Source organism: Calidris pugnax, unplaced genomic scaffold, assembly GCF_001431845.1.
Source record: "Calidris pugnax isolate Ruff unplaced genomic scaffold, ASM143184v1 scaffold56, whole genome shotgun sequence".
Classification (NCBI taxonomy): Eukaryota; Metazoa; Chordata; class Aves; order Charadriiformes; family Scolopacidae; genus Calidris; species Calidris pugnax.
In genome coordinates this window covers 17886849-17904188 of record NW_015090839.1, presented here as the reverse complement: position 1 = coordinate 17904188, position 17340 = coordinate 17886849, and the positions used below count along the sequence as shown (strand labels likewise).

The window sequence follows — 17340 nt, the reverse complement described above, 5'->3', positions numbered from 1 at the left end:
AGTCATATAGCATTTAAGTTCTACCCTTAAAATCCTGCATATTACAGGTCCTCCCTGCCACTGTACTTTGCGGTTTGACGTGCATTTTAAAATTCCCCTTCTCATGATTTCTCAATTTCTCAGTTTCACAAAAATATCTTGCATCTCCTTGGAAACCTGAACACAACACAACAAAGATTGCTGGCTCGAAGGCTTAGAAGCAGGTTAGAAGAACTGCATTCCCTTGCTAGTTAGGATAGGGTTCAACACTTCATTTCTCTTTACTAATGTATCTAACAAGAATCTCTCTCTCTTCCCCATTAATTTTCTTACTTGCCTTCACAGCTGTTCACTCAAATCTTATCAACTCCTTCACTGCTAACTTGCTCTCACCTTGAAGTTTAATGAGAGAAATGGAGAAAAATGTAAGCAATTTAAGGAGGCTGGCAATAGCCTTTAAGAGGTAAGCCTCCCCTGCAAAACTGGCAAAAATGAAGAGAACGTAAGACCCCTTTTGCAGACATAGTTAAAACTATCATCTTAAGCTACATCAATTGGTTTCTATACCAATTGCTCTTGATCAGCACAGGATACGAAAAACCACCAGCGTAAAAGGGCATCTTCTGTGTAGCAAAGCAGGTGGCAGAAATAGATTCATTAGGTATTTAATGGCCACAGCCCTTCTCTCTCCATCCCCTCCTTCTGCATCATGGTGCTGGCATCTCCCCTGCTCCCATTTCAAGTTTGGGAATTGTTCTTTAGATATGAATGTTGCTACTACCAGCAAAAAACGTTTGCCCCCTGTTCATAAATCCTTTAAATGTCACTCTAGTTACAGTAAGAAAAAAAAAACCTGCTACTTCTCATTTTGGATGTAGGGAAGCACAGACACCCCCTACTACCCCTAAAAGGGGAATTGCCCCCAGCCTTGTCCTGTGCCACGTTCTCCTCAGAGCACCAGGTTTAGTCATCGTTCCCATTGCAAAGCCACCTTCACCAGTACAACAAAGCATATATTCCTCAATTAAAAGCTAAAATTCTGAAGGTATTTTCTACAAATTACATATCTTCAGTGGGTTAAGATGAGATATATTCTCTCGCAGGAGTCAATGCTGTCGTCTCAACTGAAGCACAGGGGGAAATTGGAATCCTCTAGTTACTGCAGTTTAGTTGAAAGCCTTGCAGAGACAGGAACCAGCAATAAAGGGCAGCATGGAAATACCAATATACAGGGGGGAAAAAAAAAAAATCAGGAAGCGTAAGATTCCCTCCTCCTCACAAAAAGGATAGAAAATGGGCAGAGCAAGAACTTCCTTCCAGGAATACTACAAAAGCAAGAGAAGGTGTTCATCTACACCAAGAGCCAACAAGTTCACCATTTACAAATATTTCTTCCTGTCCCTGCCTAAGGAACACACTGCTGAGGGATACAGGATTTGCAAAGCCAAAAGCTTAGCAGCATTTAAGGAGAGAACAAAAGATACAATTACATTATAATAAAAAAATATTTAAAAATGAAGAGCTGGAAAAGATACAAATGTTTTTGAGTTTTATGACACAAGCTGAACTAAGAGGGTCCCTGAGATATATACCCTGGAGTATATTATTGTCGTAACTGTCTATTGTAGATTTTTTTGCATCATCATCCGAAGCATCTGTTACTACTCCTAATTAAAGAACAGATTGTCTGACCCAATATGGCAATTCCTATGACCCTATATTTATCAGCAGGTGGGGAAATTAAGTTTTGAGGTCTCAAGCAAGCAAAGCAAGATTAACAAAAACAGATAGCTAAACAGGTCCCAGAGCCATCTGGTATATGACACTTACTGAAAATAATATTCTTGAAGATAACATACGATGCATTTTCCACGATCTCTGTACCAAGAAAACAGCCCTTCACAAACTCCACCAGATGCAAATATGACTTAACTCCAGCAACACAGAGATTATTAAGCTAATAAATGAATCTTTTTCCATGTTAAATTAGTCAAGCATAGCTATTCCAGCTGTACAGTGAAATCTGTAGAAGTGGAAGAAATCAGCATGTTCAGATAAAAGCTAGAGGCCATTTTCCAAAAAACTTCTGATAAGGTCATCACACACCAGTAAAAGTAACAAAGAAAACAACACAGGCAATGAAATAAAAAGCATAAGCAGATATGTTTTTGCCTGTATGTTTTTAGTGCAGGTTGAAAATGTGCAGGTGCACTGTGGAAAGCTGCACTCCCAAATCTGATAGTAGATGGAGAAGACAGCTTGAAATAATTAATGCACGCAAGAAGAGAATCTGAATGAGACAGGTATTAACCAAGAAGGCAGTAGCAGCATATGAAAGAAATTATACTTTAAGTGAATAATGTCCCTCCTTCTTAAAGAAATCTTTCATGTTTTACTGGTAAAAAGGTACTTTGGTAGTTTGCGGCTGTTCAGATTTTTTTTTTTTTAGTAGCCTATTGGGGGAAAAAAAAATAAAATGGATGAAAACTTCTATGTTCATGAGTCACAGGAGCTTCTGATGAGTCTCTGTTTTGAAAATGTGCATACCAACCTCATTAACTCGCCAGGAAATACCAATGTAACAAAAGAAAAAATGCCATTTCCACTTAGAAACAGAGAATGAATTAATACACCTGTTCTTAAATTAAGAACCACCTGAAGGAGACTGAAGCAACAACAAGGCTGGATACGGGGACATTCTGTGTGAAGACACCAGAAAGATGCACTTCAGCTTAACCGGGAAGCAGCATTCACCCGCTACCAGCAACAGCAGACAAGTAGTCAAAAGACAAGAGCCTCCCTGCAGGACGTGCCAGCAAAGCACCTCTTCTATGGCTAATAAAATTTTATGGTACAAATACTAACAAGAGTTGAATGCTTCGAACATTCCATACAAGTCTTATTAATTTTCTGTAAATAAACCAGACAGATGAGCTGATTTCTTGCATATGGAAAATTTAAAAAGTCTCCACGCAATTCCTCAGAAGAAAAGGGAAAGTTGAAGTCTCCAAGACATTGCTATGTTGCAGACCTCCCAGATGCAGAAAGGAAGGCTGCTCTCGTGCCCATCATCCCTTCCCTACTAGAAACATGGACATCATTAACCTGCACAGACAAACTGCTCACAACTTTCTGCCTTTGTTAGTTCATAAAAATTTCAGCATTTGGGAGGCGGGAGGTGGTGTCAAGCCATTCACAGTGTTTAATTTTTTTTATCTGCTTTTGTTTTTAGTGGTAATTTTCACCACAACCTTAAACTGATTAATAGATATATAGGTTTTTAAGCCTGTGTATTAGTAAAGCCTTAAAAATGCACTACTGAAAGCTTTTTCACTGCTATTTCTCTTTTCAGATCATTGTACCAGTCATTTACTTTGTCAAGCATTATTCTCCTAATATTTAAAACCTACTTCTAACTAGTAAGTTGCAAAGTGCTCAACTTTTGTATGGCTGTCAGTTAAACTCTACTCTCACTCATGGAAAACCATTAAATGTGACTGATTCAAGTCAAACTCCCCACCGTCTGGTTACTTGACACACTTACTAGAGCTACAAATCGGTGTCAGGGACAGTAACTCACCAGGGTGCCAGTCAACAAGCACATTTCACACAATCATTTACCCACTGAAGAATAACTTTTCTACTGTATATAAAAGTTATAAAACCCCAAATCTAACAAAAATTCCTTCCACTGCCCAAAGCTAAGCATTCCCTTTGTGCCTGTCTGTGATGGAGGGCACACGCAGGGGGAGGAACAGAAATATCTATGTTTGGCTGCAATCCATTATTTAATTTCATTAATTAAAAAATATTCCAAGATATTCTTAAACATGGAAAAATTGACATAGAAAAAAAACAGATCGAATGGTTGTCTGGAAATACCTTGGGGGGAAGTCAGTTCAATACATACAAATGACAGCAATTGAATATATGAAGTCACGCTGTACTGACTTAGTTAAACCAATGTCATCCCTGTGCATGAATGCCCTTATGTAAGGTTAAGTCCATTTTTCAATTTATTTTGTTATTTACCAGGAATGTTTCTACTTCAGGACTTTTTCCTTCAATTTAGAAAAGATGGTACCAAAGACACTAGACATTCCTGTATATTTTCCACAGTGGATTTATGATTTGACATTCCCCAGCATGGACACACAATTAACTGTGCACCCATACGAGCTGAAGAAAATACTATGAAGAAACCAACCGGTTGCATACAGATTTCTGTATCAATCTAAATATACCTACATTGAGTATTGAATTAGAATTATTGACATTAGAAAAACAGGTCTGATAATGCCACATCATTAAAACAATTCTTAATTTTTCCAGTTCTTCCCAGTGAGTTTAAAAATAGACAGTAAACAAGCTTAAAGCATCCATAACAGAAAATGTTACTGAAACTGATTAAAAAGGGGACTATTGTGAAAAAGCAAAAGCTGTGATCACGCATTCCAGGCAGTCTGGTGCAGAAAGCCCTAAGAAAAGAAAGAGACCTGTAATCATAACAGACTCCCCTTGAACCATTCTCATCCCAGAATAAGGGTTTCCAAACTGACTCTGTACATCCCAGTAACGCAGTTCTCTACCATGGCCAAGTTCTGATTGTTCTGCCACCTGCAACATCTTCACCCCCAGCTCTCACTTTGAGGGCATCAATGAGAAGAGAAAACAGGGCAACAGACAACTCATCAAAAGAACCACACAACACAGCTAGGAAACGATGAGTTTTAACAGTTCTTAAGTTAGTAGGGCAGAAGAAAGCCCTTTAGAATCAAGGAAAATAAACATGGGCAAAAAGTAAAAAAGCAGGAAGTCTGCAGCATGCTCTTTAAGACAACACTTAAGAGTATTTAACAATAAAATTAAGTATGAATCCGTACAGCAATAACAAACTAATAATAAAATGCAACACTGGCCTCATTTATAAATCTTCCATTTAATATACAAGTCACTGTGGCCCATCCCTTCTGGTTTTTTTTAAAGCTTTCTGAGGGCTTCCTCTTGCACACATCGCATACATACTCTCTCAGTTAAAATGCACTGTTACGCTGTTGTAGAAATTGTGCTATAAAACTTGCATTTGAAAGTTCTTTTGTTTCTCAATTTGTATTAGCCACAAAAGGTAAATTCTATATACATTTTATAGCACAGTTAAATACAAATATTGTGGCTGGATGCCCACGTGAATTAAGTCCACATTTCTGATTTAGACTGCACATTATTGCATTTGTTATTTTTAAGGGAGGAATTTATGGGTACATTTTTACCTATGAAAATTTAAAAGGAAGTTCTCCAATTAAAATATTTTCCCTGGGGATACAGCAACTTTTAATGCGCACACATGAAAAGAGCTATGGTGATACCATGACAGGCATGTAAAAGACACTGACAGGCAGCAGCCCTTTATGAAGAAAAAAAGATAATATTTTACAGTGATAAATAAATGAAAATACCCATATAAGAAGATTATTTGGTCTTACCAGTTACACTTCCAGTTACACTTGGAATTGCTGTAAACTTGACTGTCATAACATAATGCTAAAGCTGTTTTCGTTTTCCGTAACAGTTTAAAATGCTGCTCCTAAGCATCAAGGAGGAGGTAGTGTTCTTAATGAACCCCACTCAGTTTGACATAAACCTCATCACTTCTGTAAATATCAAACACGGCTGTAGGCAGTGAAAATCTAACAGCAGGTAAAGCAGATCCAGCCCACAGTTTCTGAAAAGTTTCAAAACTTCATAGGAGACTGATTGGGAAAAAATCAAAATCTTATCAACTTCACAGTAGCGATTTTTTCACTGGCTGTTGTTTCAGATGGGTATTTGTATGTTATTTGTTACAGAAAAACCTTCAAATTCCTACACCTGTGAATACATCCCCATTGGAATAGGTTTGTTTTCATATTCTTGAGAGGAAAGTAGGATCACCAATATCTATGATTCATACTAACACTTAACAAAAAAATCTTGTCCATATGCACATGAAAAGGGGCAGCCATCAGCTCACTGGAGTCACTTGTTGCAAAGGGACCTTTGATCTTAGCAGTTAAAAACTCAGGTGCAGGTGTGTGTGCAACCCCTCGAGTGGTGTGTGTTAGTATGTTTGCATACATATACACGTGTGTACGTATTGATTTGGGATACGTTATAATAAGCTAGTGTGAATCTTGCCATCCTCAAATCTGTAGTTAAGTTGGTGTTCAAGTATTTTGTGAAATCATCTTGTAGACCCTTAAATCAGTTAATGATTAAGTGCTGCTAAAACCTAACCTCTTGATCTACCACAAATCATTAATAAATTTTTGAATTGCTAGTACATCACAACTCTGTCAAATATTTCCATCTGCAACACCAGGAAAATTCTGGGAGAAAATGGGTAGTTACCACCAGCTCAGGAAAAACTATCTGCCTTCTTTCAAGACAATTTTTCCATGACGCCCTGGTCCAACACCCTCAGCCTCATCAATCAGACACTCACTTGAAGGGCAGAGCTCTGAAAAGCATCATGGAGAGACACACAGCTGGGGCAGGAGGGGAACATTCACAACCCTCTGCACATTCTGCAACCACAGCACACACAACATGAGCTCTACACAGTATGATGCAAAAATATAAACAAGGAGGTCGATGACTAAACTTAAACAGGGGTAGCCCAACTGATCAGAAGTCAGAGGTCAACTATCATCCTGCCTAGCCTGGGCAACACCAAGACGACTGTATCAGATGCTTCTAAATTGACCTTCAGATTTTGTTTTTAATTTCTGATTATTTTGTTCAGCATTTTTGTAACACATACTGAATTATTCCTATCCTACTGCTCAACTGCATGGTTATCAAAAATACTTTGGTCTGCAGATGACAGACAGGCTCTAAATTCCACTGCTGGTTCCCACATCACAACCTGAGAACAAACAACAGTAAACTATATGAAAGCAATAGGTTTTCTCTAACGATTTCTTTTTAGGTAAACTTTGGGGTGTAATCCATCAAATTGACAAGCTGTTGGCTGCCCTTGCTTCTTGGCAAGTTTCTCCAGCTAAACTCATTGCTACCCCATTAAATAATTTGCTTAGTTCCTCATGCCTCCAGTTATTTTAAACCGAAATGCGACAGCACAGGCTCTTAGCCGTTCTCCTGTTATTCCAGACTTTGCACTGTGGCCCTTTCCCCAGTCACTGGCATGCTCCTTTGACATCAAGTTCATAAGACTGAACTTTTAAAAAAAAATATTTTTAAAACACTGTAAGTAAGATGATGTGATTATATGAAATTGCAGGTAAGACAATTACACTTGTGAAACCAAAATAGTTTTGGTACAAGTACAGTGTTTACATAAAGCAGGTGGAAAAAAAATAAAGCTCTGCATTTTTTGTTAGATGCACTGCAGTCAAATCTTTTGCCAAATCCTCTCCCAATTCAAGTTCCCTCACACAAATTATTCCCTATATTTTTACATCTGAAAATCAGATCACTTGAAATACTATGAAATCCTTTTATATAAAATATGAACAATTAAGCCAATAACTAGGGCTTCAACTTTTTTGTCACTAGTGGGATGGGTGAGGGTGTTTTTAGATGGTAGAAAGAGTAAAGGTTTCTGTTGGATACTTCAGTAATCTTGCTGCTATTTTCTGTTTTTACCATTGAGAGGCTTATGCAGTGAGCCATCTACATTTGTCATTCGTTCCATATACCAAAAAGCCTGATGAGAATCTTAAAATTTGAATTATGTAGAAAGCAAACAGAGCTTACAACTGACATTTTTATGGTACCACTACTATGACTACTGAATTCATCCAGTTGCTTTCATAACCACGGGCCAGCTCCCACTCAAAGGATAGCTATTACACATAGGCCATTCTTTCTTATAGTAGTCTGCAAACTGATTGTAACTTTTAGAGGGGCAAGTCCTACTCCTTAAGTATTCTCTAGACCCTTTGGAGGTTGTTTTCAGCTATGGGTGCTGCACAAACTGTTCAGCTTAATTATTTTTGTTGTTTATGTAATTATAGTAAATGAATATCCTTCCCAGTTAACAGCTGAATACAAGGGCCTGGTTTTAGTACACAAACAAAAAACATTCTTCTGTTCCTTTTCTACGTGAAACTTAGTACAGAGAAAAAACACTATTCATTTAAAGAAAAACTCATTCACACAATTATTCCCAAACATTAGCACACGTATAAAAACACAATTGGATAGAAGCTATTAGTGAAAGGTAGGAAGAAAAACAGAGTACACAACCACAGGTGTTTCATTCCAAGTAAGCAGCAGCACAAAATCCATTCATTACCACCACAGTTCCCAGGACTTCCACATACAGACCTGCTTTCCCTCTCACACCACAGAGGACAGGCAAGCAGGGCTGTCTCTGGCTTGCCCCAAATCTTTGCAACCCCCAGTCACTTAATCTCCCCAATTTAATAAGCCAAACAGCCTTCTGGACCCCTTTTCTCTCTCCCACCCCAATCCCTATAACTCCAGCCAAAGTCTGGTTCCCCTTATCTCATGTTCCCGCTTCCAAACTTTGGCCCTCCTCGTCTCCTGCTCCCCCCAGCTCAGCATCAGTTTTCTGGCTTCCAGAAAGGAGAAAACAAAGGGCTGAGAGGAGAAAAAGGAAGCTGCTTCTTATCCAGTACATGCTACATGTTCTCAGTAGGCCCACCCTACCATACAGGAACTGCTGTTTTATCAGCTAAACCCTGTATAATTTTCAGGAGCCCACAATGGGGTCCTAACGGGAAGACTTCCATGAGCACACAGCAGCTGGGGAAACATGAGACACCTACATCACAACACACGCGTGCAAAAGAAAATAATTATAGTACTACACACAGTCATAACTTCTAATAGCCACAATTCCACAGAACTCAACATCTCAATCTGAACAGTCTCCTAAAATTACTGTACAGTGGAAAAATATGCAGCTGTATTCTCCCAGACTCGCATGGTTTTCTGCAATGTAGAACACTGTGGATTGTACGTGTCTATAGTCTCTGCGTCCAAATGCCATCCCATTGATCTCTCCAATCTGTGTAAGGGACAAAACAGATATTGACATCTACGAGGCCCACAGCTGGGGGCTAACGCCAGGCCCAGGGCTGCAGTTGAACATGCCATCTTCAGCCTGGCTGGACAGCCGGCTGCTGCCAGGAACATGGGGACTGAAACCTCCCGTCCCCTGCTCCATTCCTCCCCTCTCTATTTCTGGCCTACAATCATCTCCTTGCATTGCAAACATTCAGCTTCCAAACCAGTAGGAAACTAACCCAGTAACAAGAACTAAATCAGTCTCTTTTTGCTGAGATGATCCATCAGATCAACTTACAAGACATGCAAGAGCTAGGGAGAAGAGCAGAAGAGAGGAAGCACAGAACCAAAACTTCAATCTTTCAGGGTTCTGCTTACCTGTAAGGCAAAACTACCAGCCGTAATTTAAGTTTACCAATGCTTTTAATAAACTTCACTATATTGTTAAGATTTTAAGAACACATGTATGCCTTCCAAAGCTGAGGAGAAAAATCAAACCACAAAACACATATGTTAAAACCTCCTATTCAACTACATTGAAATTACCCTGCATTATAACACTCCCAGGAAGGTCCCCTTTTGAGCGCAAAACACATCCAAGTGTCAACTTACCCCACAAATTCCTATTACATAGCTGTTTGTGAAGCTGCTTATTTCCCTGAAAACATATGTTTCTAAACTAGAAGAAAACTCTCACAATTGCTCTTACTCAAGCTGAATCAAGCTTTGTTACAAGCATGTATAGTCCTTTATTCATCCTGTACCACAAAGGGCAACCACCACTGCAGGAGCTGCGTTACTGCTGACCCTATATTATGAGTTTCAGAGCAAAATTAAGACAAAACACAATGTTTAAGGAACTGATTAACATAGACAATGTGTCCAGCGTGTAAAAATCAGCATATCTAGAAAAGAGCAGCTTTGAAGCCTGGCCTTCATAGTATTCATACCTAAAGAAGTAAATATGCAGTGCTTCAGCAACCCCAGTAAATCCCTACTTTCACAATTCCATGTTAAATAATGGATCTCAGTGCCAATGAAGGTCTCACTGGGTGCCTATCTTCTTCTTCTTCAGACACCTAGACATTTGTACAGATCTGCTCAGCTGTACTCCTATGATGATCTAACAAGTTCTGAGACTGCTGGCAAACCAAGTTATATAGGCAGCTCAGGTCCCTCCCTTTTCTTCCTGCTCAAAATTTTTAAACCAGAAAAACAAATCAATCCCTTAACTCTTCTCCAATATGGTTCTTACAATCCAGAGGGAGCTTTTTGGCTTTCATTCTAGTACTTATTCCCTAAACACAGCTGTAAAGTATAAAAATCAATTAATCATGTTTTGATGTAAGACAGCTCACCCAGACACTACACAGGACGGATTTACTATTCTCGTCATTAAATAAAACAGTCAGAAATCTCCAGGGACCTTTTTTCCCCACAAATGTTGACAGAGACGAGTACTGCTTTTATTATCACTGTCTGAACTTATAAAAGCAGTATACTATTCATTTCAAATGACCAAAGCAAAAAAATAAAAAGAGCTACCCCTAGCATCGATCATTATTCTCAATTATGAATCATGAAAACCGTATCACATACTAAATCCACCCAATTTTTAAACCATTTAGACTTCTCTGCATACACATTCCTATTAATGCATTCAATTAATTCATACTATGGATTTGATATTCATAGAAAATAGCTTCACTTACAGAAAGATGGCTCCTATTGGAAATATCACAGGCATTTGAAGAAGGTCACAGGAAATCTCTCTTCAAAGACGCAGCAGCTAGAAAAACAGAGACAAAACTAAACAAAATATAGGGATATAATAATTTGGTTCAGACTTAAGTAATTCAAGATCTAGGCAGCAAATGAATTGGAGAACAGTATTCCTGAAAAAAAAGAAGTTTCCACCAAAAGCATCTGCCACAGTATCTGTGGTATCATACAGTGGTACTTTCATGAAAGAATGGTCCAAGCCATCCAGGACTTTTAAAAACCCAACAAGCAGTTATCTGCATTTTCCCTATCCCCAGAACCTCCTCCTGTTACTTATTCCTGCTTGCTGCTTACAAATCACCTTTCCTTGTCTTGTTCCCTCTCTCTTCTTCTTTCCCATTTTTTCCTTTTAAACAGTCTCTGGCTCTTACAGTCTTTCCTTCCTCCCCTCCAAGCGCCGGGCCCTGTCTCCCTGCCTGGCATCTTCTCCTTTCTTTCTGTTCTTCAGCCCTCTAGTATTTGAGCCACAATCATCTCCTCCCTCTGCTCTGCACTGGATGCCAACACAAAGAGCACTACCCGTACCCAACAGATTGTCCCTGCGCTCTCATTTTGGAGACCCACAGCTCACGGAGGCTGGTATCTCAGAGGAAAGGGATGCGAGGAGAAGACAGGCTCAGGCACTGCAGCCATGCACGGAGGTAAGCTCAGGTGCCCCGCCAGACCCTGCAAAGTCCAGTCAGGGTTACAAATACTGAGTGAAGTAAAATGAAGGTCACGGAATCACGGAATTGTCAGAGTTGGAAGGGACCTCTAGAGATCATCTGGTCCAACTCCCCTGCTAAAGCAGGAACACCTAGAGCACATTACTCAGGGCTGCGTCCAGGCGGGTCTTGGAGATCCTTCAGCAAAGGTCCTTCAGCAAACTGAAGTGCCAGAAGAGTAAACGCAGACTGAGCGTGTGAAATCTGTCGAAGCTAAAAGTCTTTGGCAAAAGGGGTTTAATTTGTGACAGCTTATTTTTGAAGTACAACCTGCTCCCTCTAAGTTCCAAGTGATGGGACTGCTACAGCTACTCATCTAAATAACTGCAGTTCAAGCTAAACATAAATGGTTTTTTTCACTGCACTGCAAACCTCAGAGCTCTGACCGATGAGTCAAGACAGTACTAACATTTCCAGAACGGCATTTAAATCAAATGATCACCGATGCAGCCTTGCCTGGGCTGTGAAACTCAGCAGATTAAGGACTGCCTGATGAGCAAGTTTACCTTCTGTTCAGCAGGGCAGGACAGAGCACACAGCTGTAGGCAGCCAGCTCAAGATACACTACCCTCACTCAGCAGGCAGAATTATTCAGAAAAAGGTCATTTTTAAGTAGTAAAAAATCTTGCACAAGCCCCAGTATACCTGTTTCAAGAACTAAACTGTACAGCGTCATACTGTGTAGGACAGTTTTATCCAAATGCATCAGAACCTGTGCTGCAGCACAACCCACCATGAAATATTTGAGTAGCTGAACTAAGCAAGACATCTAAGAGGTGTGCTTAACACGGCAATACGAGTGCATACACTGTGCACTGGACTTCAGACTTCACCCACCCACCCTCTCTCACTATTCCTGGGCAAAAGACTCTTAACCAACCACCAAATCAGCAGAAGGGGAGAGCCAAAACCACCCCTTCCAAAGCAGGTACCAGTTTATAAGTATCCAGTGAACTAAAATGTAGGCCAAACTCAACTATATTCTATTTGACTTAATAATTATTTCCATTTGCAACTTGTATTGTGTAAGCTGCCTGCTTTGTCCTCTGATAGCTTTACCAGCTGAGGTTTTTGGTTTTGCTTTTTAAATCTACTTGGAACTTTCAAGAAAACAGAACTATAGCTACAATTTGAATAGAAGGATTTATTATTTCAACAGCTGTTCGCAAGTGAGGTTAATTCCACTAACAATGGGGAAAAGAACACAAATAGAAAAGAAAAATAAACCTCCACTCAGAAGTGTAACATAATTCTGTTGGAAGTGTAATATAATTCTGTTGGTTTAGATATTGCAATTTTTATTTTTAGCATATACCCTTAATTTTTTTTTTCCTGTTTAAAAAAGGCGAACTAATGCAAAACTCTGCTGCGCAACTATGTTTTTAGTCCTCCAGTCACTTGGAATTATTTTCTACGTTTTGCACTTAAAATGCCTTCCCAGATATGACAGATTAAACAGAAGCCCATGCATCAAGTAGAAGTTATCAGAAAACCTACAGGAAAAAAAATACTAAACCAGATTGAATTTGCATCTGTTTGTCTTCCTTTGGATTTTAATGTCTTTATTTTACTGGTATAGTGTATTTAATAGAATTAAATAAAATACTTTCTTTTTGGAGCAGGGGTTTTAGTGTGCTGTTTGAGCAGTGTAATTGGCAGGACCAGCGAAGGCTGTTCAATACCGGTTCAGTAATTCACAGAAGAAATTTGTCAAACAGCAACCATTTAGGAAAAAAGACATTAGAGGTTTCTGGAGAGTCTCCAGTCACCATGGCATCAGCTTTCAGCACATGTAGCTGCGCTACAGCTATTTGAACAGAGTTTTTGAACCATGGTCATTTACTAACTGGTTCCAGTCATCACAGGGGGAGACCTATCAGCCAGGCAATCCCAAGATGTGTATTAGAGCATACATTTATAAGATACCTCACCCAATACTGTACATTGCTGTAAGTTACAGCAAGTCTGCTCAAATGACAGATACAGTACAATAAAAATAGTCACATAGGCTATTCATTTGCCTGACTTTTCATATCTTTGCAAGCCAAGAACCTCCTTCTCTGTGCTCTTCTATACTGTTCTGACTCAGGCAAGAAGACCTTTAAGTCAGTCCTAGTCTTGCCCAGATAGGAACCAGAGAAAAACACCATACATCAAGTAGGTGGTTAGCAATACCAACACTGAATTTGTTACTCCCTCCAGGTCTTCCCAAGTGAAATACTAGTCCAGCAAAGCTCTACAAGATACATTTTGGGGGTGGTGGGCTACAAATCACACTCACATATCACAAAAATTGAGGAGTGTTATCTTTTTAATTTTGAAAAATACCAACACTGCTCTCAAATTAAGACTTGATGGTGGCTTTTCAACAGCATGCTGGCTTGGACAGCTCACATTGATCCTGGATCTCACCCAGGCCAAAGCCTATAGAGAAGGCTAAACCTGTGGTGGCAAATAGCATCACAAGCCAGTTTTATAATCTGGTCTAGATAATGAGGGATCTCAATACTCCAGGGCTCCACAAGGAAGTGGCAAGAAAGTTTGCAAAAGTAACACTCAAAATGCATTTTCCTTTTAAAAAGCCCTGATCTTTAAATAAGAAAAATTAACACAGAGTTTTATCCAGCTACTTACAATAATGTGTACTAGTGTATATAAATAACTAGTCTAAATTTCTAAACTATCACTGATTTGCTTTGAGAACTAGTAAAACACAAGAGATCTCAGAGCACTATGAAAGAGAGGACATGTCCTATAACAACAGTGAAGAATTGGAAAAAGACTGAAGAAGTACCAAGACAAACAACATAATTCTGATGCTTAGAAAGATTTGGATATATTGCTGCGGGAAAAGACAAGGGGTAAAAATCAATTTAAGTTAGAGGAGAAAGACAAATTACAGTCAGGAAACCACAATCCAATACAATATTCTCCCTTGGGTAAATGTATTAGTGAAGCAGCAAGTGTAGTTTATGTAAATGATGCTTCTGACACTGTTCATTATGACCTGGAGATCCAAAATAATCAGTGTAGATAAGCATAACTCCTGGAAAATTTGCTTTCAGAGAAATAACGCAGTGGCTCAGTATAAAAAACAGAAAGCATTTCAGGTCAGTTCAGCTAGAACTTGACCTGCAGCAAGTTTTGCTTAGTATTTTCATTACTAATTTGGGTGACTAAACAGATGCCTTCTTGCGTGCCCAGGTGGAAGAGCTCCTGCAGCAGGAGGGGGTGTCACCCTCTATGTCAATGACCAGCTGGAGTGCATGGAGCTCTGCCTGGGGATGGGTGAGGAGCAGACCAAGAGTTTATGGGTCAGAATTGAAGGGAGGGCAGGGACAGGTGACATTATAGTGGGGGACTGCTACAGGCTACCTGACCAGCATGATGGAGCAGATGAGGCATTTTATAGACAGATAGCAGCCTCACATTCACAAGCCCTAGTCCTCATGGGGGACTTCAACTACCCTGACATCCATTGGAGAGACAACCAAGAAAGTTACACACTCTACACTAATTCTTACATCCTTGCTAATTCTACTGCTTTTTCACTGTTGGCAATTCATCTCTAAGCAGTCACAGCTTTAAATCAACTTTCGATGTGAGGATTTTTTTCCTTTTAGAAAGGAGTTACAGTCTGACTGCAGCTGATGTCATAAGCTGTATTTACACCTTTAATATAAACCAATTTAGACTTTACCTTTTGTTGTGTATGCACACCTTTATTTTAGCTCTGACCATGCATGTATTTTAGCTCTGATTTTATTCTTCAACTTTACTGTGGAACAGCAATAATATTCAAAATTATACATGAAAAGCTAACATGTATTTACACTGGTACAGACTCAGAGCATTTATCAGAGCTGAAGTGTCAAGAGCACATACCAAAGTATGACACCACCTTTCAGCCTTTTAAAGAATTCAGACTTTCAGCAGCTCTTGTTTAGATTTTATACCACCACAACCCCAAGTCCTTCATCAACATTCCTGTCTGCCAGAAAGTTAATAATAGTAAATTATTCACATACACTAGTTTCTATGAACTGATGGACTGAAACAGTGGCAAATAAACACCTACAATGGCCATAAAACTAGAAAGAGACAGCACTCACTTTTTGCTTTAAAAATATGTATGCATATTTGCTAGTTCAGAGATCTAAAAGCCAGAATAACATTAAAAAGTAGCTTGAAGTCCCAACAGTCCTTATATATCATGTGAAAATATTTGCTGAAGGTCAGAACAAGACTTTGATTACATCACCAGGACTATTCTAAATCTTCTGGTCCATGAAGTCTGGGTCCAACAAGATACACACAAGAAGGAATGCAAAACTCCCTTTATAGGAAGAGTGCCTGTAGTACTGCGAAAGGGAAGATGATAACCACTGGCATATGTATAAAAAAAAGTGCTATTTCTTTGATACTATGGACAGAATGCAGTGTTTTCAGATACACTAGCATCCATTTACAGAAACAAAGCTTAAAACACCACAGTTATCCATTTGGTGTATACAATAGATTTTTTTAAAGTTTTAAAAACAAACCTGCTTAACAACTCTCTTTTGCCTTAACATCTGCATTAACAGAGAAAACATCAGGAACCTGACAAACGAGTTGGAATAAAAACATAAAACAACATGGTGAAAGAAAACAAGTTACCACCACAAGTTACCACATCCACCTGAACAGGGCAGCACCATTACACCTGAAGGGAGATAATGCTGTGGAAAATAGAGAATAGTGATGACCTTATCATTGCCCCACAGAAGGCTGACCTCTCTCCTAACATAGCATTTTCCACCAGAAAACAATTCTCAACTTCTCAAAAAATGTGCCTCCTACATTTTGTTATTGTTTAGGACCTTGTGAGTCTGAATAGCAGTGAGCTCTTAAATATTACACCACCAATCTTGTTCACCAACAAGTCTTCACAACCATCAGCTCTCAAATATAAGAAAGAAATCTGTGAAGTGTCAATGCCTCTAAAAGGCAAAAACCCACTTTATTTGAAGAGACCAATGATTAAGAGACAGCAGTATTATTAATCTGTGGCAAATCAGCAGCATAATTCAAAGCTCATGACTCCTGGTCCAACATATCCATATCAGGTAAATCTTTAAGAATCCACCCTCTTATCCATAGACAAAAGAAAAAAAGAAAAAAAAAAAAATCACACTGGAGAATAAACAGCTGTCTAAACATCTACTGAAGTCCAGAAGAGAAATCCTTCATCATTGTGAGGGATTTCAGTCTTGAAGAGATTAGCCAGAGCCCCCACAGTATCATCAATAAAACTCCCTAGGACTGGGGTTTGCCTTTTGTTTTGGGAATAGGGGTAGGGGTAGTTAAGCTTATTCTGACAAAATACTTTGTAAAAGAAAGGTGATTTCACATTAGACCCCATTCCAACAAATAAAAGTTAGTTTATTACTGGATTTAGAAGTCTGTACCTGCCAAATGCAAGAAAGCACCATCTGGTTTCTATGAAAACCATAAAATATTGCCCTGATGTGTCACATTTTATATTGATCATACCATGATGATAAAGGTAAACGATGCTGAGGTTTCTCCTGTTCTTGCCTGTGACAGATCTATCATTATTCTGTATACTCTTATCAGTGCAATTCATGCACTAAAACACACACTGCAAAAACGCTCAGACTAATAAAAGGCACTTAAGAAAGTACTTATTAAATGTATTTGATAATACAAAATATTCCCCTGACCAATAACTGTTCAGTGGATGAGGAATTGGCTGAATGGTGACATCCAGAGGGGAGCAGTCAACTGCTCAATGTGGGATCTAGTGCACCTGCAGCAAGTTTCTTGATGACACCAAGCT

General features: G+C 39.1%; 1 protein-coding gene across 4 annotated transcripts in view; it reads right to left on the bottom strand.

Annotated features, from left to right (window-relative positions):
* SIPA1L1 (signal-induced proliferation-associated 1 like 1) overlaps nt 1-17340 on the bottom strand; it is a 195297-nt gene that overhangs the window by 119805 nt on the left and 58152 nt on the right. For all 4 annotated transcript variants that reach the window (XM_014941799.1, XM_014941804.1, XM_014941800.1 and 1 more), the window contains one exon: nt 10725-10801. The gene's annotated coding sequence lies outside the window, so the exon portion shown is untranslated. The remainder of the gene's footprint in view (nt 1-10724; nt 10802-17340) is intronic.